Below are 24,389 nucleotides of genomic sequence, written 5' to 3'. Positions count from 1 at the left end.
TAGAACAGTTAGACTTAATTGACATTTTCAGGACACTGCATCCAAAAAACAACCACCAGAATACACATTCTTTTCAAGTGCACATGGAATATTCTCCAGGATTGAGCACATACTAGTATACAAAACAAGCCTTAACAAATTTAAGAGGATAGAAATTATTTTAAGCATCTTTTCTGACCATAACGGCATGAAACTAGAAATAAACCGCAGAAAGAGAAATGAGAAAAAATAATCACATGGAGACTAAACGACATGCTACTAAAAAAACAATGGCTCAGTGATGAAATCAAAGAGTAAATTAAAAAATACCCTGAGACAAATGACAATGAAAACACAACCATAAAAAAATCTATGGGATGCAGCAAAAGCAGTTCATAGATGGAAGTTCATAGTGATATAGGCCTTTCACAGAAAAACACGAAAAATCTCAAATAAACAACCTAACCCACCACCTACAAGGATTAGAAAATGAAGAACAAACAAAACTTAAAGTTGGCAGAAGGAAGGAAATAATAAAGATCAGAAAGGAAGTAAATAAAACAGATATTTTAAAAACAATAGAAAAAAATTAATTAAACCAAGAGCTGATTCTTTGAAAAGGTAAACAAAATCGATAAACCTCTGGTCAAGCTCAGCAAGAAGAAAAGAGAGAGGACCCAAATAAACAAAATAAGAAATGAAAGAGGGGAGAAATAACAACTGACAACACAGAAATACAAAAAAAACAAAGTAAGAGAATACATGAACAATTATATGACAACAAATTGGACAACCTAGAAGAAATGGACAAGTTTCTAGAAACAGAGCCCACCAAAATTGAATCAAGAAGAAATAGATAATTTGAACAGCTGATCACTATAAGTGAAATGGAATCTGTTAAAAGAAAACAAACAAAAAACATCTCCCTGCAAACAAAAGTCCAGGACCAGATGGCTTCACTGGGAATTTTATCAAACATACAAAGAAGAACTTATATCAATCCTTATAAAACTCTTCCAAAAGTTTAAAGAAAAGGAAACACTACCAAAATCATTCTAGGAAGTCACCATCACCCTGATACCAAAACCAGACAAAGACATGACCAAAAAAGAAAATTACAGGCCAATATCTTTGAGAAATATAGATGCAAAAATTCTCAACAAAATATTAGCAAATCAAATCCAACAACACATAAAAAAAGATCATACACCATGGTCAAGTTAGATTCATTCCGGGGTCACAAGGATGGTTTAACATACACAAATCTATCAACATGATACACCACATCAACAAAAGAAAAGATAAAAACCACATGATCATCTCAATAGATGCAGAAAAAGCATTTGATAAAACTCAACAACAATTCATGATAAAAACTCTTACCAAAGCAGGTATCTAAGAAACATATCTCAATCTAATAAAAGCTATTTATGACAAACCCACAGTCAACATACTTTTCAATGATGAAAAGCTGAAAGCCTTCCCACTAAAATCTGGAACAGGGCAAGGATGTCCACTCTCACCACTTCTATTTAACATAGTATCAGAAATCCTAGCCACAGCAGTCAGACAACAAAAAGAAATAAAATGCATCCAAATTGGAAGGGAAGAGATGAAACTGTCCTTATATGCAAATAACATGATACTATATACAGAAAACCCTAAAGACTCCACACAAAAACTACCAGAACTGATAAACGAATTCAGCAAGGTAGCAGGATACAAGATTAACATACAGAAGTCTATTGTAGCTCTTTACACTAACAATGAAATATCAGAAAGGGAAAGTAAAAACAAATCCATTTCAAAATCACATCAAAAAAATAAAATACTTAGAAATAAACCTGACCTAGTAGGTGAAAGACTTATATGCTGAGAACTATAAAACACTGATAAAGGAATTAAACATCAATTAAAGAAATGGAAAGATATCCCATGCTCTTGAATTGGAAGAATTAATATTGTTAAAATGACCACACTACCCAAAGTAATCTACAGATTTAATGTTATCCCTATCAAATTACCCATGACATTTTTCAGAGAACTAGAACAAATAATCCTAAAATTTATATGGAACCATAAGAGACTCCGAATTGCCAAAGCAATCCTGAGAAAAAAAGAACAAAGCTGGAAGAATAACTGTCCCAAACTTCAGACAATACCACAAAGCTACAGTAACCAAAATAGCGTGGTGTTGGCACAAAAACAGACATATGGATCAAAGGAACAGAACAGAGAGCCCAGAAATAAACCCACACACCTATGGTCAATTAATCTTTGGCAAAGGAGACAAGAATATACAATGGAAAAAATACAGTCTCTTCAGTAAGGTGTGTTGGGAAAGCTGGAGACACATGTAAATCAATGAAGTTAGACCATACCCTCATATCATACACAAAAATAAACTCAAAATGGCTTAAAGACTTAAATATAAGACATGACACCATAAAACTCCTAGAAGGGAACATAGGCAAAACATTCTCTGACATAAATCATACCAATGCTTTCTTAGGTCAATATCCCAGGTGATAGAAATAAAAGCAAAAGTAAACAAATGGGACCTAATCAAACTTCAAAGTTTTCACATAGCAAAGGAATCCATAAACAAAATGAAAAGACAATCTATGGAATGGGAGAAAATATTTGCAAATGATGCGACCAACAAGGGCTTAATTTCCAAAATATACAAACAGCTCATACAACTCAATATTGAAATAACAAACAACCCAATCAAAAAATGGGCAAAAGACATAAAAAGACATTTCTCCAAAGAAGACACACAGATGGCCGGTAGGCACATGAAAAGATGCTCAACATCGCCAATTATTAGAAAAATGCAAATCAAAACTACAATGAGGTACCATCTCATGCCAGTCAGAACAGCCATCATTAAAATGTCTACAAATAATAAATGCTGGAGAGGGTGTGGAGAAAAGGGAACCCTCCTACTCTGTTGGTGGGAGTGTAAATTGGTGCAGCCACTATGGAAAACATTATGAAGGTTCCTTAAAAAACTAAAAAAGGAGTTACCATATGTCCAGCAATCCCACTCCTGGGCATATATCTAGAAAAAATGAAAACACTAATTCGAAAAGATACATGCACCCCAACGTTCACAGCACCATATGTACAATAGCCAAGACATGGAAGCAACCTAAGTACCCATCCACAGATGACTGAATTAGGAAGATGTGGTACATGGATACAATGGAATATTACTCAGCCATATGAAAGAATGAAATAATGTCCTTTGCAGCAACATGGATGGAACTAGAGATTATCATACTAAGTGAAGTAAGTTAGAAAGAGAAAGACAAATACCGTATATCACTTATATGTGGAATCTAAAATATGACACAAATGAACTTATTTATGAAACAGATTCACAGACGTAGAAATCAAACTTACAGTTACCCAAGGGGAAAGGGGGTGGCAGAGGGATAAATTAGGAGTTTGGAATTAACAAATACACACTAGTATATATAAAACAGATAAACAACAAGGTCCTACTGTATAGCACAGGCAACCATATTCAATATCCTGTGATAAACCATAAAGGAAAAGAATATGAAAAAGATTATATATATGTATAACTGAATCAGTTTGCTGTACACCAGAAACTAACACAACACTGTAAATCAACTGTACTTCAATTAAAAAAAATACACAAAATAAAATATGGCATGCCTATGAAAGTCAATTTCAAAAGAATGAAAAATGTCATATAAATTTAAGAAAATATGGCATGCTTTTATCTATAATTGATAATATATGAACAGGTTTACTCTTTCAGTAAATAAAACTAAATTGTCATTTAGTATATTGCACAAGCAAAAGAACGCTTAAGTAATAGTTACTTTTGGCCAAAATTGTAATGATTATTGAACTAAAAAGGAATGGTTATCATTTGATGATACCTAAGAAACCTCATGATATTTCCCAGGAAAATTTCCAGTTGACCAAGTGGTCACTGCTTATGTTTGTTTATTTGTACATAGGAAACACACCTCATTTTTAACAGTGTAACAGAAAGAGCTATGAAAAATAAAACAGAAGCAGCAGTAGAAGGTAGAGAAAGCCTTCAGACCTCCAGGAAGAAAGGAAGGAGAACTGGCCAGGAGGAGGAATGTAATAAAGTCGGGTTTTTTTAATGCTGTCTTGCCCCCATTTTGATGACCTGGCTAGAAGCCAGTCAGTGCCCCTTCTTGAGCAGCTGACTGAGTCTATACCCCACATTGGTCTTTCAAATGCTGGGCCATACACCTTCCTTAATTGAATCAGGGCCAGGAACTAGACAACTGGGGACAGCCCCTGTACCCCAGAGTCCAAGTATTCAAATTAGCCACTCCACAGGGATCCTGGGAAACCTGGCTAACTCCACTCCACATACATAACCCACCCCTTACAGGTCCAACTTGCTGTTATCCTGTCCTAAAGGGGCAACCCCCTGTATTGCCCTGCCTGACAGCCACCTCCATATCAGAACTGTAAGTAAAAAAGAGTCCTGTCTTTGCTCTATCCAACTGTCAGTGTGTTGTGTCCCACCTTCAAAAGACTCTTTAAATCTTATAAAACAAGGAGTCTTAGATGTTGCCCATTAGAGGTGTCCTGCCATCCAAACACTGCAGAAATGAGCCTGCACCCGGATTACTGCCTTGGAGTGGCCTAGGGTAGCATGACTTCAGAACAAACACAGTGGTGGATACAAGGAGGTGGCAACTGGGCCCGCAGCCTACCATGCTCCCTGCAGCAAGTTCTCTTGAAGGAGATCTAAGGTGAACATTGACAAAGGTTACCCAAACCCTACTCCAAGGTCAGAGCTTAGGCTAAAGCATGAAATTCCTCTGTGACTGCTATTGGTGCAGCAGTAGATTTGTGGTTTCAACTGGCTATCAGACTGAAAGGCAAGAGTAATAGTCCTTGACTGTGGTGTAGTTTCTCCCTCTCTCCTTCCAGCCATCAACAAAACAAAATACACATATTCCCAATTACAACTAGCAGACAACTGTCAACCATGAACAGAAACAGCATCAGGATGAAATCCATGCTATGTGGTGGCAGAAAGGCCACCAAACTGCCACACTGGGAGCTTGTCTGCCTTTGGACTTCAAATTATGTGTACCTTTTTTTGGGTACCTTTTTGTCCTCAACATCAGGAGGCAGCCTACGGAGTTTAATTTTTAGTGTTTTGCTAATATAGATGTGTGCTTTCCCCTATATAAAGTCATAGCATCTGAACATTCAAAGCAATCTATTCAGTGAAGGCTCAAGAAAACCCATTCATTATAGCATTTTTCCATTCCAACAAATGCACTTTAACCAACTCTGTTTATTCTTGTACAGATCAAGGAGCCAAACAGGAATGAAATACATTAAGGACAATGTTTCCAAAGAAATCTGATCTAGCAAGCTCTTCTAATCACTCCTGCAAATATTGGCATATTTTGACATTGTAGTTTTAAAAAATGCAAGCACCTGCTACAGTTGATTATCTGCTTTACATTTGAAAAGTGTATTGATCACTTGACTTGAATTAACGATGCAAGTTTCTTAATTGGACAATCAGGATCAGGAAGCTGGATGTATGTTCAAGGAGAAGAGTTTCTCTTTTATTGACTTCCTCATAGGCACTACTGAAATTATCATTTAGGGTAATTTTGCTTCTTCTACTGATTGAAATATTATGATTATACAATATTGACTTTCCTTGATAATAAAATGCAATTGAATTATTAAAACTGATTTTAATGGCTTGGAATTTGCTTGTGTAATTTATTGCAGGCATTCTTGTTTATTTTAAGAAACTATTTTTCTTCTAATTATTGAAAATTTTATTTTCTACATAGGGTGGTCTGAACTACTTTGGCTTTATTTTTAAAGTCAAGATAGCTAAACTCTAGAAGACACTGAATTCAAAGTTTTAGGCCTTCCCTAAGAAGGTAATTTCTAAAATTTTCTGAAAATATGATTGGTTAACTCCAAGGTCTTGATGACTAGGAAAAAAGATATATTCAAGTATCAAGGACAGCGGTTCCCTTAGATTTTCTACTTTGTCTTCTCTTTCCCTTCTTTTCATATTTTGTAATATGTAACACTCCTGATTGCATAGATATTTGCAAAAGCATACATTTAATTTGATATTCTAATTTGAGGTAAGTACTATGTCCCAAATATTATAAATAAAGGTATTGAATCTCAGGTAATTTGATATTTGCTTTAAGTCAAAGAGTTAGTTGATGGCAGACCTGGAATAAGAATCTACAGCTCTTTCCTCCCTAGATTGATTCATGGTCTGATCCAAGTTCTTTTCATTGGATTACAAATTGATTAGAAAATTATTAATGTGCTGGCCTGTATATGTATAACATATGTAATGTATTTATAGGATACATTTAAAAATAAACATTGTTATTACTATTCCTAGTTGTTTTTTCCAACCCATTTAATGTATATTCATTTGCCCAGACTTCTCATACCCAGCATTTTCTTTCAGATGTGATGTGAAACAAGTAGATAGAAATAAGGTTTTTATATCACTTTGTTTTAAAAGAGCTACCATTATGGAGTCCTAAATGAAAGGTTTTCAGCGAAAGATACATTTTTCTACTTATTTTCCTTTTTTTTCCCCAGTACAACCATACCTGAAATATCTGGTAGAGAAAGAACTGAGGATTTGGCATATACTCTGGTATCCTAGGGTCCAGCACATGTTCCCAAAGCATAGGGCAGACAGAAAATTAGTTCATCACTTATTTTCCATGTGCTTCCTAGAAAGCAAAAGGAGCTGGGGGAATCCAGTACCATTCTAATTGCTTTTTGTTTACTTGATCATAACTATGCTTATTAAACACGGGTTCGTTGAATCACATAACTCATTTCGTGGGGTTCATGATGGGGATCACTCATCCACTCACCACACTGAGTTCTCTCCAGAAACAAACAGGTAGGTTAAGAATGTTCCTAAAACTCAGAAGCAGCAGATTCTGAATACAACTTCAGTATTTAAAGCCTCTGTAGTCAGTTCTTCTAAGTGGGATGGAAAGTTTGCCTCAAATAAAATATTAGCACAATTTAGCCCCAGATTCAGTAAGAAATTACTCAGATTAGGTATTCTCTCTAGTGACTGTCAATAAATATGTGATTTCCAGGGATAAGGAAGAAAAGCAACAAGATCACTACTATTCTGCAACCTCCACAAATTAAAGTTGCAAATGTAGACAGACAGCATTCTTCCTCTTTAAAAATCTAAATGCTTAAGAGGAAAAAACAATAGACTTTCTCATTCAGAAAAAAACCTGAACCATCTTCTGGTTCCTTCCACTAAATGCATCATCCTTATATTATCAGCATCAAAATTTTATGAGTTACTCCTTCTTTAATTCCTTATGCACATGCTTCTGTAAGACTTTGGAAGACCCAGATGTTGTATGTCTAAATGGTAATGCAATGACTGAAAGACTACTACCTCAAATAGAAAACCACCTTCTTTATTTTCACATAAAAGCCAAAATAATCTTACCGTTCAAAAATCATGTTATAATGTGGTTCATTATATCTATTTGAATGTGTTAGAGATCAAATAATACCTCCATTCCTTTATTTTCTTATTTAACAATTATTATTGAGTACCTCCTCTTTCAGGTATTGCTTGGTATTAATCACTGAATGGTATTAGTCACTCCTCCCTTCACGTGATATTCATGAAGACTAGCAAATTCATATGGCATAAATCTAATAAATTACATACTGACAAAAAGGTGGTGTGCAGGCCATCACCATGTCTTTGCTGGAAAAGCCCCTACATAGACTTAAATCGGAAATATCTACGTATTGGAGGGTAGGCATAGATAAAAGGAGGTGGTGTAAAGTGACTTTCAGATACATCAGAAGAAGGACTGCCTAAGTATGGAGCAAGAAGAATTTCACGATTTGAAACCCCCAGATACCTATGCTTTTTTTGACAGAACTTCATGAATAGCAGAATTATCACTTTATATGGCACAGATTCTTTTTCATGTGTGGTGACCTGACCATTCCAGCTGGTGTGAAGGCAGCCATGTGTTCAGCATTCCTCAGACCTGGAAGTCTACTTACCTTGCATGGCTTGCTGACTACTGGCACATTCATTTGCAAGACAGAAGGCAGACCCAAGAAATCTGCCCCCCCTCATGAATGTTATATCTTTTCTGATGCTTGACAAGCCTGTAAGTAGAACTAATTGAGTCTGGAAATTTTTTTTCTACCATCCTCAAAACCAGTCCCAGTCTTCTTGGACCCTGTGCATAAGACATAGAATTAGTCCATCCTCCAATTCTAATATTTTAAGGAGGATGCTTAGCTTATTTCTTCCCTTGACTAACTTTCCTATTTCTTGCTCTAGTTTCCTTTAATTTCTGGACCTGAGCTACCCTTTTACTCAGTATGCTTCAAATCATTTTTCGTATTTTTTATATTAGAAATCATTTATTTCTTTGAAGAAGATTCAAAGAAGTGGAAAGATATCCCATGCTCTTGGATTGGAAGAATTAATATTGTTAAAATGGCCACACTACCCAAAGCAATCTACAGATTTAATTTGATCCCTATCTCATGACATTTTTCACAGAACTAGAACAAATAACCCTAAAATTTATATGGAACCATAAAAGACCCAGCATTGCCAAGGCAATACTGAAGAAAGAACAAAGCAGGAGGCATAACCCTCCCAAACTTCAGACAATACTACAAAGCTACAGTAATCAAAACAGCATGGTATTGGCGCAAAAACAGACATATGGATCAAAGGAAAAGAACAGAGAGCTCAGAAATAAACCCACACACATATGGTCAATTAATCTCCAACAAAGGAGGCAAAAATATACAATGGAGAAAAGACAGTCTCTTTAGCAAGTGGTATTGGGCAAGTTGGACAGCAGCATGTAAATTAATGAAGTTAGAACACACCCTCTCACCATACACAAAAATAAACTCAAAATGTCTTAAAGACTTAAATATAAGACATGACACCATAAAACTCCTAGAAGAGAACATAGGTAAAACAATCTCTGATGTAAATCATACCAATATTTTCTTAGGTCCATCTCCCAAGGCAATAGAAATAAAAACAAAAATAAACGGGACCTAATCAAACTTACAAGCTTTTGCACAGTGAAGGAGACCATAAAAAAAAACGAAAAAACAACCTACAGAATGGGAGAAAATATTTGCAAATGATGCAACTGACAAGGGCTTAATTTTCAAAATATACAAACAGCTAATACAACTCAACAACAAAAAAACAAACAACCTAATCCAAAAGTGCACAGAAGACCTAAATAGACACTTGCCCAAAGAAGAAATACAGATGGCCAACAGACACATGAAAAGATGCTCAACATCACCAATTATTAGAGAACTGCAAATCAAAACTACAATGAGGTACCACCCCACACCAGTCAGAATAGCCATCATTAAAAAGTCTACAAATAACAAATGCTGGAGAGGGTATGGAGAAAAGGGAACCCTCCTACACTGTTGGTGGGAATGTAAGTTGGTGGAACCACTGTGGAATACAGTATGGGGATTCCTCAGAAAACTAAAAATAGAATTACCATATGATCCAGCAATCCCACTTCTGAGCATATAACAAGACAAAGTTATAATTCCAAAAGATACATGCACCCCTATGTTCACAGCAGCACTATTCATAATAGCCAAGACATGGAAACAACCTAAATGTCCATCGACAGATGAATGGATAAAGAAGATGTGGTATATGTATACAATGGAATACTATTCAGCCATAAAAAAGAATGAAATAATGCCATTTGCAGCAACATGGATGCAACTAGAGATTACCAAACTAAGTGAAGTAAGTCAGAAAGAGAAAGACAAATACCATATGACATCACTTATATGTGGAGTCTAAAATATGATACAAATGAACCTATCTATGAAACAGAAACAGAATCATGGACATAGAGGACAGACTGGTGATTGCCAAGGGGGAGAGGGTTGGAGGAGGGATGGAGTAGGAGGTTGGGTTAGCAGATGTAGTCTTTTATATACAGAATGGATAAACAACAAGGTGCTGCTGTATTCAATATTCTACGATAACCATAATGGGAAAGAATATGTAAAAAAGAATGTGTGTGTGTGTGTGTGTGTGTGTGTGTGTGTGTGTGTGTGTGTATAACTGAATCACTTTGCTGTACAGCAGTAATTAACACAACCCTGTAAATCAACTATACTTCAATTTAAAAAAAAAGAAAGAAATCATCTATTTCTAAACCAAGTACTCCTCTATATTGCTTATGACTCTTGTGCATTATTTGCCTTTCATGTTCTTTAAAGAATTGGGTTCTGTATAAATAAATATTTATACAAAGACCATTCAAATGGGATGCTTATTATTTCTTGCATAAGAATGAAATATTTAATATTAATAATAATTCTTGGGGTGGGATAGGGAGAGAAAGAGAGAAAATCCCACAAGTGAATGAGCAATGCCATAAGAAAAATATTAAGTGTTTTTCATTGTACTGTCTAGTTATTTTTTTTGGAAATTTAACAGATCAATTTATTTGCTTAGTCTAGGATATTCAGCCCAGTCTCATATATTTTCATTATTGTGGATTTGTATGTATACAAGATCACAATTTCACAGAATTTTATTAATATCAATCCTTGGTTCATGACACACCCTCATCATATATAAATGCTAAGTTTTAATATAACTGCCACAAGGGAGTATTATTTCTTGTTAATGGTTCAGAAGCAAAGTCCACCAATAGATCTCTTTTTCATATTGTATTGTGATCTACCTTCATAATTTTCCTGTATTAAATTCAAAATGATATTAGAACGATTCTTCTCTTTTCAAGCTTTTAGTATAATGAATTTGTTTTGAATTTCAATTCAAAGGGAATCTTCTCTATCCCCACTGAGGCAACCTTGCTGCTCAGCAGCATTTGGTGCAAATAGTAATCAAGCTTCAAAGTTATGCAAAACATTCCCTGTTTCTCAAGAATTTCACTGAATTATTTAAAACTCAGTGGTGGAAACAAGCACCAGCTGTGGTGTGAAGAGGGTGGGAATTTGTAAATATGCACAAAGGATTGGAATCATCAGTGAATATAGTTCACATAGTCGCACACCCTACTTCTGGTTGGACTCTGGTAAAATCACACCGAAACCTAACCGTGCAACACACATCATTTTACTCAAAGAGGGTTTTTTTTGTATTCAATTAAAAAGTGTTTTGTCACAGTATCTTGCCATCTGTTTAAAACTTTCAAGCACTATTACATAATGCTAGTTCATTTGTATGGGCTGTGTATTGACACGATGTTAACTGCATGATGCTGAAATGTATAGCAGTGACATAACTCCAAATGGCACCAATGCAAGGATCAATGTCATTCTCTACCCCAAAGATTATCACTTCATGGATAATAGTATATGTTAAATTGGTCAATAAAAATAAAGTTATAATAAAAAGAAAATAAAAGATTAAGGAGCTATTCTACAACTAAGTATTACTTTCAGTTATACTGAAAACATAATAGAAATGACAGAGATTTGCTGTCTTGCCACCTCTCTGGTATACAGCAACATGTGACAAAGTTCCATAAATCAAAAGCTGCAGCTATTGCAATGTTTTTACCCTTGATGCTATCAAAACCCCAGGGTAAAAAGGAGAGGAAGAGGAGTAAGAATGCACATCAACCTGTTTGCTACACTTATATTACTAAATTGCCCTCTGATCTAGGGAACCACTTATCAATTATGCTTCAAACAGGACAATAATAGGCTAACATTCTGATTTTTCTTCCCCTCAGATCATTTCATTCTCTCACCAAAAGTAGATTCATGTATTTCTGTGATTCATTTATTTCTCTTGAGTTAAGAGATGTGTTCAATTTAATTCAATGTATCAAACGTCCATTATGAATGCTTAGAACTTTGAAATACTCAGAAGAAAAATGGTCTCTGTCCAAAAGGAACTTAAAATGTTATTAGGTAATATCTGTGATTTAACAGTCAAGACACCTGAAGCCATTGACCTTTAAAGAATGCCTATTTTGCTCATGAATTTCATGATAATAAATATTTTAAAAATTAACCTTCCACATAATATATATTAAAAGATATAAGGGAATATGTCTTTCTTGTTGATGCATTAGGAGATTGATTCCCCTGTGAATAGGTATAAATCTGTCCAAAGAAATGATGAATCTTTTCAGACGTCTTTGTACACTGGGGTCCATGAGGGGGAAAATAATCAGGGTTAGGATATTACTCAATTAATTTGAAGACAACTGTTTTTCCTGGCCTGAGCATGACTTGCCAAAATAACTTCCTGCTTTGTGCCTTCTCTCCCTCAGTGGAGGAGACAAGAAAAATCAAAAGTTGAGAGGAAGAGTGAGAAAGGAAATCATTATTGGAAAGAGAGGAGGCACCTTGGACATCTTAAATGGAAAAAAAAAAAAAAGGCAGGAAGATCTGGTAGCAAAGAGACCTTGGGACAGATCATAAGAATTGGTAGATATGAGCTCAATGGTAACTTAATTATCTCAATCCCAGAGACCATCAGTTAAATAGAGAAATTCGGTATACATTTTTTTTCTCTCTCATGAAACAAAAGGAAATGCCTCTATTAAATGTTGTTCTGCAGAGCATGTGTTTAGTCATACTCTGAGTAATTTTGCTTGAAATAATATGGCTTTATTGAAAACACAAGCAGGAAACAAGAAGTGTTTATGTCTCAGATGAGGACTGTCATGAACATTTTGCACAACTGCACTGAACAACGTGTCTTCTCTAAGTATATGTGACATTCTAAACTGCCTGTGGGAAAGCATAAAACCAAAGAGAAATTAAAGTAATTCCTAAACTAGAGGGAAAGCCTAAGCCTTCACTCATTTTATTTTAGTATTCTGAATAAAACTGCTTTGCTGTATTGACAAATACAAAATTATCTAAAGCAAGAGGGATCTGAGGTGGGTTTTTTTTTTGCCATTATACATTTAATGTGGGTTCTTTCCAACTTTTTAAAAATAAAGCATAGACTTACTGTGAGCAAAGTTGTAAAAAAATAATTATATTGATAAGAGTATGTTAAAATTTGCTGATTCCTTTTATATGCATAATGTAGTTTAATCATTATAATCACCTTGTAAGTTGGTGTCAAAGTCTTATTTTTACTGATGAGAACAGAAGAGATTAAATGATTTGCCCATTTCTGTAATTAGAGAGTAGCAAATTCGGGACACAATTCAGGCTCCTGATTCTATGTTCAGTATTGCTTTTCCACCACAAATATATACCATGTTCTCTTTTTTTCTTCTTTTCTCCACCCCCTTTAAAGCAAGCAGTACTTCCGTTAACTCTGTTTTTCTCCCCAATCTTTGCAGGCTTTGCCCTCTTGTGCAGGATAAAGTCATCTAAGTAGCAGACTGTTGGAATATTCTGACACTTATCCGATTCAAATACAACACTACTAAAGGAAACCCACACCTTTATGGAGTCCTTAATACATTTTCTGTTAAGTATCTAAGAATGCCATAAAATGCCTGGCAAGAAGCTATCCGGCTACACAAATTAAATTTTCCCTAAGAAAACAGGCACCAGTGAGAGACAGCAATCTTAAATTCTAAAGGTCACAGGCTTGTTTAGACATATCTATGCAAAACTGTAAACCTTTCCTTAGTTTGTTCCTTCTTTTTTTTCTCCCTAACTTCCCACTCAGTCCTTCCAGATCTGATTTTTCCACCTTCCTTGTAATTTTAAAATTTTTACTGGAGTATAGTTGCTTTACAATGTTGTGTTAGTTTCTACTGTATGGCAAAGTGAATCAGCTATATGTATACATATATCCCCTCTTTTTTGTGTTTCCTTCCCATTTAGGTCACCACAGAGCACTGAGTAGAGTTCCCTGTGCTATACAGTAGTTTCTCATTAGTTATCCCTTATAATTTTGATCCTTGTTTTTCCCCAGATATCTGTTTTTCTCTGTTTTTAATGTTTCTAAAATATATTGTAACTTCACATACTAATATATTGTAGTACTCTTTATTTGTTTCCTGTTACACTCTTTCCTCTAATCGTTGATTCAGCAAATATTTACTATGTAGCAGAAGCTGTGCCATGCACTGGAAACAAAAAAATAAGACATCTTTTGAAGATTTTTTCCCAAGTTACCTTTCTCTAATTTGAAGAGAAATATAAATACAAGTTGTTATATAACTTGTCGATAGACAGTGCAAAATCAGCTTCAGAAACACAGTAAAGGTAAGAACTTGGTAAGAGGGTGAATGTGGATGGGGTGTTGGGAGGTTTAGTATTTGAACTGAACTTAAAGGTAGAATCAGAGATTACAAGCACTGACATTCCAGAGAGAAGTTTCCCAATATGTAAAGTCACAGAATATAAAATAGTATTATGATTTTTGAAGGATGGTTGGATTATAGATACATTTTTGGAACTGGCAGGTAAAAGCCAGATTGCAAAGAACCCTTTATGGCACATGAAGAAGCAGATCATTTATCTTGTACCCTAGCAGCAGGGACCTAACTCAAAGATTTTTTTTTTTTTTTTTTTTTTTTTTGCAGTATGCGGGCCTCTCACTGTTGTGGCCTCTCCCGTTGTGGAGCACAGGCTCCGGACGCACAGGCTCAGCAGCCGTGGCTCACGGGTCCAGCCACTCCGCGTATTATGGGATCTTCCCGGACCGGGGCACGAAACTGCATCGGCAGCATCGGCAGGCAGACTCTCAACTACTGCGCCACCAGGAAAGCCCTAACTCAAAGAATTTTAAAAGAGGAATAATGTAATCAGTTATATGCATTTAAAAAGGTATGTTAGTGACAGAGCAGAGAATGAATTGGAGGGGGGAAAAGATAGAAAAGTCTTAGGAAATAGTTACACACATCCAATTACGTCACGATGAGAATCGTAACTATGGCAGAAGCTAAACATAAGCGGTAGATCAAAGTGACTGAAAAAAAAAAAGAACAGAAGTGTGTGCAATATGCATAAAGAACACAGAAGATAGGTTTGCTGATTCTGGTGCTGGGGAAAGGACGGATTCAAAGGCGAATCACAGACTCTACGAAATTTATAATTCAGTGGAATTATCAAAGAGAATGATTGCCACTCTGAATGACATTACAGAGGTTCAGAAGATATGTGATGAAGCTGTTCTGAAGCGGGAGACGTCACATGTCATCTAGGATAATGGATTGATGGAGAAGGTGAAGCTTACAGGTAGTAAAACAACTGTAAGGCAGAAATTCTTGGTTTCTGGAGAAAAAGGTCTCAATGGAGAAAGAATGTAGTTTCTTGTGAAATTCTCAGACCCGAAGGGAGTATGACATCTCATCACTTTCTTTAAGGCACCCTATGGCCACAACATATTTGAAAATGCATTAGAGCTCAGGGGTACCATCAGCTAAACTTCCAAGAGGATCGCTCAGAGTTCTCTCCTGAAAGGAGATGCAAGTTTGTGCCTTCCTTCTGAGCCACAGAACATAAATTATTCATTTAAGAACAAGACTGAACATAGAGATTAGAAAGACCCTTGAGCAGATGATTTAATTCAGGAATCTTACCCCCCAAAAAAGTAGTCTCTCAAGGCTCACGAACAGAAAAATCTGTAGAATACCTTAAAGCATTTCAGGAGGTAGCTGCTAGCCAGTGTAGGAGCTAAAAATGAGATTGCTGGGATAATCATGTCAAGAAGTGGGCTCCTGCAGAGAACCCACTGAGGTAAAAGCAAAACAGATGTGTTTGACAGGTTGGAAAATGGCAGCAAAGAATGAAACACTGAATTTGTAAATTTATAAAATTCAGCTTCCCTAAGGGTTTTTCCTCAGGGACTTCTGAGTAAAGTAAAAGAACTTGTTAGGAAGAAAAATGTCATTGTATTTTTAAGGGCTTAGGGAAAAATAATTAAATAGACGAAACTAGTTTAAAATCATAGACTTTAGGTATTAGAAGTCTTCCCGGCATCATTTAGTCTACCAATATGGAGGACGGCTATGTTACTAGAGTTCTTATGACCAAAGGAAAAAATCTAATGGGACAGGAGAGAAAGTTGATATATATTAAATAGCTACTATGACTTTGTGAGATGTTTTACATACGTTTTCTCATTTAACCTTTGTAGAAGTCTAATGAAATAGGAATTATTCTCCCTATTACAAAGGGAAGGTGACTGAAGCTGAGAAAGGTTAAGCAAATGTATTTATTTATATAGCTATCTTGTTCCAGAAAAGATTTCAAGGGTACAAGAATGATCGAAGATGCCTACAATATGACAAAAATAATAATAATAATTTTAAAGCAAGGAGACAAATGCTAAAAAGAAACCAAAGTAATGTAGAGCAAGGAGTACATAAAACTACATTCCTCATTCAATCTAAAAATGGATTGAATGACTAAACCATAGTTGGACACATTCCTGTGATACTTAATGATGAAATGTGATACTTCCTCTTTTTGCGGCTCTAATGATCTCAAGAAAATTATTTCTCAAAGTTTCGGGAAGGTTTCATTAACCGTAGTAATTCCTCCAATCCTTTGCTCATGAAGTTCTTGTGGAGGGTCCTGGATTCAGTAGGAAAGTGAAAGTACTTTAGGACTGGCTAGTATTTACTGGTGCACATGAAGCAAGCTGCCTTCTTGACCAAGTTTTAGCAAGATTCTTGAGAAGTCTGTGATTGATTCTTTGGTGGATGGGAAATTATATTTGGTTTTAGGGCAAAAAAAAACTCTGGAATACACAGAAAGATTAAGGAAAAATCTGTATTACTAATTTTAGGAGGTATTTGTGTCTGATCTATCTATGTAGAATAAATGGTGAACTACGATTTAAGGGAATACTAAATAAATTGTAAGACTGGTTTAGAGAGATAGAATGATATATATAAGTGAGAGAAACATTCTTTCATGCTTATTATCAGGAATTGTATGTCAAAGTCAAGAACTCAATATATCAAGTCTGGGATTATGAAAGAAAGACTTGAGAATGACTATGTGTGTAGTACTCAATGAGGGATGCCTACAAGGGACAAAGTTGAGGGCATAAACAGGTTAAAAAAAAACCCGAAGAAAGGAACTAGAAACTGGTGGGTCTGTAATGAATGGATGGATGTGCCCCTGGTTGGCTGCCTCCACCAAGAATTAGACAATAATTGCCAAGAGGGATTTCATACCAAGGGTAAAATAGAGAAAAAACTCTTCAGTCTATCATTTAAAATATCTGGGATATATTTAGAATTTACTAAACTTACAAAGAAATGCAATTAAATTGGAATTTTATAACAAAAATAAAATCTTCAAATATTTGGAAACAAGCAGCATAATTCTAAATAATCCAAGGGACAAAAAAAGAAACCACAAGGGAAATTAGGAAATACTTTGAACGGAATGATAATATAGACACAACATATCAAAAATGATGGAGGGCTTCCCTGGTGGCGCAGTGGTTGGGAATCTGCCTGCCAATGCAGGGGACATGGGTTCGTGCCCCGGTCTGGGAAGATCCCACATGTCGCGGAGCGGCTAGGCCTGTGAGCCATGGCCACTGAGCTTGCGCGTCCGGAGCCTGTGCTCCGCAATGGGAGAGACCACAACAGTGAGAGGCCCACGTACCGCAAAAAAAAAAAAGATGGAAGTCCACTAAAGCAGGAAAAAATTACAACTTAAAATTCTATATTTGGAAACAAAACATTTTAAAATCAATGACCTAAGCTTCCATACTGAAAGGCTAGAAAAAAAGAGCAAACTAAACTCAAAATATCAGTAAGTATAAGGTAAAAAACAAAGGTAATAGAGAAAAGCAATGAAATTGGAAACAAGATAAGAGAAAATCAACAAATCAAATATTGGTTCTTTGAAGATATTAATTAAATTGATAAATCTCTAGATAGGTTAATCAAAAAAGAGAAATAGATACATAAACTGTCCCAATCAAAAATAATAGAAGTGACATCATTACAATATTAAAGACATTAAAGGATAAGGAAATATTATGAAAAATTTTATGCCAATAAATTCAACAATGTAGATGAAATGGGCAAATTCCTTGAGAAAGCAATTTATCGTAACTAATTAAAAGTCTTTGTTGAAAGAAACCTCTAGCACCAGATGGCTTCACTAATATATTCTATCAAACATTTAAGGAACAAATACTAATCTTACACAAACTTCCAACATAAACTCTTTTTGAAAATCTAAGAGGCAGTAATAGTTACCAACTTGTTTTATGAGGCAAACAAAATTTGACAAACATTTAAAGAAAATCAGTTAATGGTAATACCAATTAGGAACATAAAGGCAAAAATCCTTGGGAAAATACCAGCAAAACGAATCCAACAATTCATTAGAAAGATAATACTCCCAAATCAAGTAAAGCTCATTACAAGAAAGCAAAATTATTCAATTTTAAAAATCGATCAATGTAACTGACCACATTAAAAGCTAAAGGAGGGTCTTCCCTCCTTTAGGAGTGTCTTCCCTGGTGGCACAGTGGTTGGGAATCTGCCTGCCCTGGTCCCACATGCTGCGGAGCAACGAAGCCCGGGCGCCACAACTACTGAGACTGCACTCTAGAGCCCGCAAGCCACAACTACTGAAGCCCGCCTGACTACAGCCCATGCACTGCAACTGGAGAGTCCACCGCAGTGAGAAGCCCGTGCATGTCAGTGAAGAGTGGCCCCCGCTCAACTGCAACTAGAGAGAGCAGGCACGCAGCAGAGAAGACCCAACGCAGCCAAAAAATAATAAATACATTAAAAAAAAAAAAAAACTAAAGGAGAAAAATTTTATGATAATCTTAGTAGTAAACACTATGTGAAAGAAGTCATTTTCTAAATTGGGAAATTATGCACTGAAAGGGTGTACAAGGAAGATAATCCTGCTGTAATTCAGCAACTGATTGGAACCTAAGAGATGATGGTAAATTATGGGGGGAGGGAGAATAGGGAGGGGCAGAGTGAGAAGTGTTTTGTGATCCAATTGGAATGTAGCAAGAAAGTCTAGTAATGACAGAGATGGCAATTAATACAATAAACCTCAATTGCTGCAAGGGTTCCAAAAACTTAAAGTGTTAAAGGCAAGTATGCTTGATGATAACAGAAAGCTAAAATCTGGACTTATTTCATCAAAAGAAAGAAAACTTTAACATTTTTTTATTTCAAAAACAAAAATGTAAAGGAGCAAATCAAAATAGGGACTTTTTTTCTTCTAATGTCTTATTTAGATTACTTAATTTTAAATAATATTAGATCTGTCTAGATGTTATCATTGAACATAAAATGAGAAAACCCTTCCTCAACATTGGCATACAGGAGATGCCCAATAAATGTGAGAATGGATGAATGAATTAATGAGGCTTATTAGAATGTTTTTGTGGTAAGCTTTATAATGCTGCAATTTTAGAACTTTGAAGAATAAACAAAATATATTGAACAGCTTCATATCCTTGGAAAAAGATATGTTAAAGTGTTCTTATGTATAAATGTATATGTATAAATAAATGTATATACACGTTTTCTTTTCCATGCCTATTGACCTTGAATTTAAATTTAGTATTTGTATTTATTATTATTTATTATTATTAATAATAATATTAATTAATTATTAATATTATTATTTATGAATGAAAATAAATGAAGCACAGTGGTTAAAACTCTGTGCTTCCAATGCAGGGGGTATGGGTTCGTCCCTGGTCGGGGAACTAAGATCCCACATGCCGTGTAATGCGGCAAAAAAAAAAATGTTTATGATAAACCTATATGCTTCTTTTTACCATTTTAATGAATTACTTTATTGCCTTTTTATGTAAAATGCAGAAGTAATATAAAGTTGCATCAAAATTTTTTATTTTACCATTTAAGGCTGTAGTTCAGAAGGGAATCTGTGAGTTGATGTTCACTCCACTCCAATGTAAGCTCCACCTTCCCACACACAGACACCTATGCAGTAAATGTAACTTCTATGAAGACGGGAATTTTTCTTTTTTGATCTAGTTCCTTAGTGTCCAGAACAGTGTTTGAAACACAGTGGTAGATAATAAATTGATATGTTAATAAACTTAATGTATTAAAGAATGAAAAGTAAGTATAGACTGTATATGTGCCATCAGAATTCCAACTATCTGATAGCGTGTAAACTTTGTTTTCTGTTGGGAACAGAAAACACTGTTTTCAGTGTTGACCACGGTCAGCCTAAATGACGAGTCAGAAAAGGAATTCAGAGAATCCCTAGTAGAGATGTACTTTTCATCATTCTATTTGTTTAAAAGTACAGAAAAAAGTAAGTGGTCAAATAACATAAACTTGGGTTATTAAATAGTTGTGGAGGAAGGAGGGAAGATACTAGAAAGTCAAGACAATAAAGGTAAAAGAGAAATTTATTAGTCTCCAGGTATAAGGCAATTCTAGTTTATTGCTATACCTTTCATGTTTGGGCCTTCCTGGTTTCTCATTAAAGAGTTTCTATGGAGAGGTAGGGTCATTATACTTTTGTGTATATATAAAAATACTGTAACATTCTATCAATATTAGGCATGTCCAAAAGAGCTTGCCAATAGATCCACTTTATCAGTGCTCTCCAAAACAAATTTTTGAAAGATAGAAATGTTCTACATTGTCCAATATGTTAGCCACTAACCACATGTGGCTGGCTATTGAGCACTTCAAATGTAGCTAGTATAACTAAGGAAACCAAACTCTTGATTTCATTTTAATTCATTTAAATTTAAATAGCCACATGTGGCTAAAGGCTACCAAATTGGACAGAGGAGCTTTAGATGATCAAAATAAGGCAAATCTATTTTATTTTCACAACAGTACAATACAATATTATCATAAGGGAGTGTTTGAAACATTTCTTCCAACCAGCATATCAATGTGAGTTTAGCCTCTGGAATGACTACAGACCTCAAAATGAAATAAGTATAACAAGAAAACGGGAATGTGGCACCAGTTGTGAACACTGAGTAAACTGACAGAGGTGGATGGTGGATATAATGTCTGGATGACACAAAAAGGGAATCATTATTTTCATAATTAAACATACTGTGTCTATACAAAATTATGGTTATACAGTATATCAAAATGATTCTCTCACAAAAAATAAAATATGATTTTTTGATCAAACATTCATACTAATTTTAGTAATTCCTTTACTAAAGCTTTTTAAAGATTTTTATTGGAAAATTAATTGTATTTCTGGAAGTCTAACGATCTTTTGCTTCTAAATATAATTTTGAGTTTGATTATTAAATGTTAAGTATGATTTTTTTTGTTCTTTTAGATTTTCAAAATTCAATTTTGATTTCATTACTCTGATTTTGATGACCACATCTTAAGTTTAAGGACCCCTCCTAGTTTAAAAGATAATGAGAAATATTATAAAAGCTGTATCAATGTTTTAAATGTGAAATATGTGTTTCTATTGTAGTCTAGATAATTGGCCTTAGATTAAGAACAAGTAATTTATTTTTCATACATGTGTGTCTTGTTTTTTCCCTTATTTAAATCATTTTAGCACAGACTTTGGAATAACATCACACAATTGTACTATCTCCTCTCCTTCGTTATTTACATGCATATCCATTGTTACAAATTATTTATTATAGAAAGTTCTATAATAGAATATCTGGACCATATGCTAAAATATTCCAAGCAAGTGAATGTATATTTACAATGCATGTTCACTTTGAAAACCTAAGATTGTGAAATGGATACTTAAAATCCAATTGGTGCTACCTTATATTTACCTGAAAAGTCTTTCTTATGAGTAAAGTGGCAGACAAAAATCTCTGACCTCAATGAAGATGAAACCACCTCTGTGGTGACACTGCAGATTCCCCACATTATTTTTAAATATTTTAACATTCAACTGTTGTGGCTGACAGTTATCAATTTGACTGTAAATCAGTTATATTTTTTAAAGCATGATTTATTTTTTTGGTATAATACAGACAGCTATGAATTAATGCCAATAAAATCTTTCAAACTCATTGTATTGCTAACTCCCCCAAATGGGAAAAAGAATGTCCCCTTATAAATTCTGAAATCTTAGGAGTGGGATAGAATTCATTGGAAGAAAGAATACCTGAGCATTCCTTAAAGGCATAATATATAGACTGTTTGCCATTTTCATATGCTTCACTTCTTACCTCTTCAATCCACTTCAATCACAGAGATTAGTTTCAGGATGGACAGACTCAGGAGAGAATAATTCCATCCTGTCTCAATTCAACCTATTAGTTATGACAAGAATTGTTCTTTATATCAATATTTGACATATTCCAGTGTTCCCCTTACCCAAACCAGAAAGCTCTATCTAAGAAACAAGTTGGGAGGAAAGAGAGATCAGGGAACCACATTTTGAAAACTGTTTTTAGATCACTATCTTTGGTATTTCTAAGAAAAAAATCATGTTGCTGTGGTTTCAAAAGCTCTTTTAAACAAATACATTTCAGAAGTCATCACTGGAACACAATGTTACACAACAATGTTTTCTTCTTCTTTTTTTTTTTCCCCCCTTTCCCTAGTTAATTTTTACTTTCTTCCCTGGCAGGAAAGCAATTTGTAACAGCTGTATGATTTATGCAATAATTGATGCAAAACTATATTGAATCCCCAGACCATTCACCATATCTTTCGCCAATTAATATCAGTAAAGGCAGCATGACTTGATTTCTCAAACATGCAAGTGAGGCCACTTTCAATGTGCTGGAACGACAAATGAGACCACAGACTGATGTTTCTATATTGCCTGTTCAGGTCTGAAAGCAGGCAAATGTTGCTTTTCCTCTTTAATCACTACAGCAATGCAATTTTACGGATCTGTTGACTATGCAGAGATACAAATGTTTTGCCTCAGTCTTACCAGGATTGGAAGTTCCTTTCAAATTAGAGGACAGGTTGAAGTGCATTGCTAATACGACTTACATTTAAAATGGGACTTCTTGGTAAAGGGCAGGAAGCAGGTATACTTTTGTGATGGCTCCTCGTGGCACACCACAACTGATGGTCAATGCTTCCTTGATTCTGAAGTTGTATATTCTTCTCCTCTTAGCATTAACAATTGGACTAGTTTCACCCACAACTATAAACTCTCAAATACTCTTGAAAAGCTCTTTATGCTAAATTCACTTTCCCCAGTTAACAAACAAAAAAATCTGAAAAAAAAACAAAAAAAAAACCACCTGCCAGACTTTAAGAATAATTTATTTTTTAAAAAGTCAAATGTAAAAGAATGTACTCATGTTTCATCACGGGCTCTGGGAAGTCCTCACAGGCATGCTTTCCATTAAAAAGCAATCATTGTCCCTGTACCCTGCATGCAAATTTATGGTGAAATCCACAGTCCACAGGGCTTTCAGGGACAGTCTCGCCATAGCCAGGTAAACTTCAAGGTACTTGTGAAACTAGAGGAATTGTCACTACCATTTTCATCAGTACCATCACTACTACCAACACTCCAGCAATTCCAGAAGTTACTACACATACCAATTAGGTCAAATGAGGCTTCATGATTTGAGACAAACAAAAGATACTACTACTTACTGGTGTGTTCCCTTCACTCTATTGTGGAGAACTCAGTACTGGCTGTATTTTTTTCTAATAGAGGATTTTTTAAAGCTTTAAAGTACAATGTTTTATAATGATTAACTATTAAAAAGGATTTTAATCACTCTTCCTTTGTAAGCAATAAATACTCTAGAATAGCGATTAGATGGTTCTGTAGCTCTAAAACTTTAAATAAATTCCTTGGAGAGATTCAGAATTGATAATGGGAAGAGAAAGAAAAAAGACAACAATAAATAACAAAAATAGAAATGGAAAAAAAGGAAAGTTTTTATTACCAATTGCTTCAGATTCCTTACTTTTAAGCCTTAAGTATAGTCTGCGAACTCTACAGATATTTTGCAAGTGTCAGTGTTCAAAATAAATAAAATTTAAAACAAAACACTCCTTAAATATGAAGAGGATTACATAATTATTTTAATGCAGCAGAGAAACAATACTTAGGAGTATAGTCTAGTCTTGAATCACAAACAATACCAACTGTTATGTATTCTGCTTTAAGGATACTCAATATATTAAACATCTGGATTCAGAAGAAAACGTCAAAGACAATGAGAGGTAAGAGGAACTTCAAAGATCATTGAGTACAAGCTGCTACTTCTACGGATGAAGAAATGGAAACCAATGAAACCTGAGGACTTTGTTTCAGCATTCTTGCTGCCACAGAGTTGTAGAAGCTATTAGTCATCACAAAGGAATTTAGATGAGGCATGAATCAAGGTTTACTTTTTTCAAGTGGCATGTTGTATTTGAGATATTTGGGAACTATTTTTCTGGAGGTTAAATGAAAGTCTTGGTCAAATAGTGAGCAACAAAGTAATTAAT

Source organism: Pseudorca crassidens, chromosome 5, assembly GCF_039906515.1.
Source record: "Pseudorca crassidens isolate mPseCra1 chromosome 5, mPseCra1.hap1, whole genome shotgun sequence".
Lineage (NCBI taxonomy): Eukaryota > Metazoa > Chordata > Mammalia > Artiodactyla > Delphinidae > Pseudorca > Pseudorca crassidens.
Note: the sequence above shows the minus strand (reverse complement) of the source record.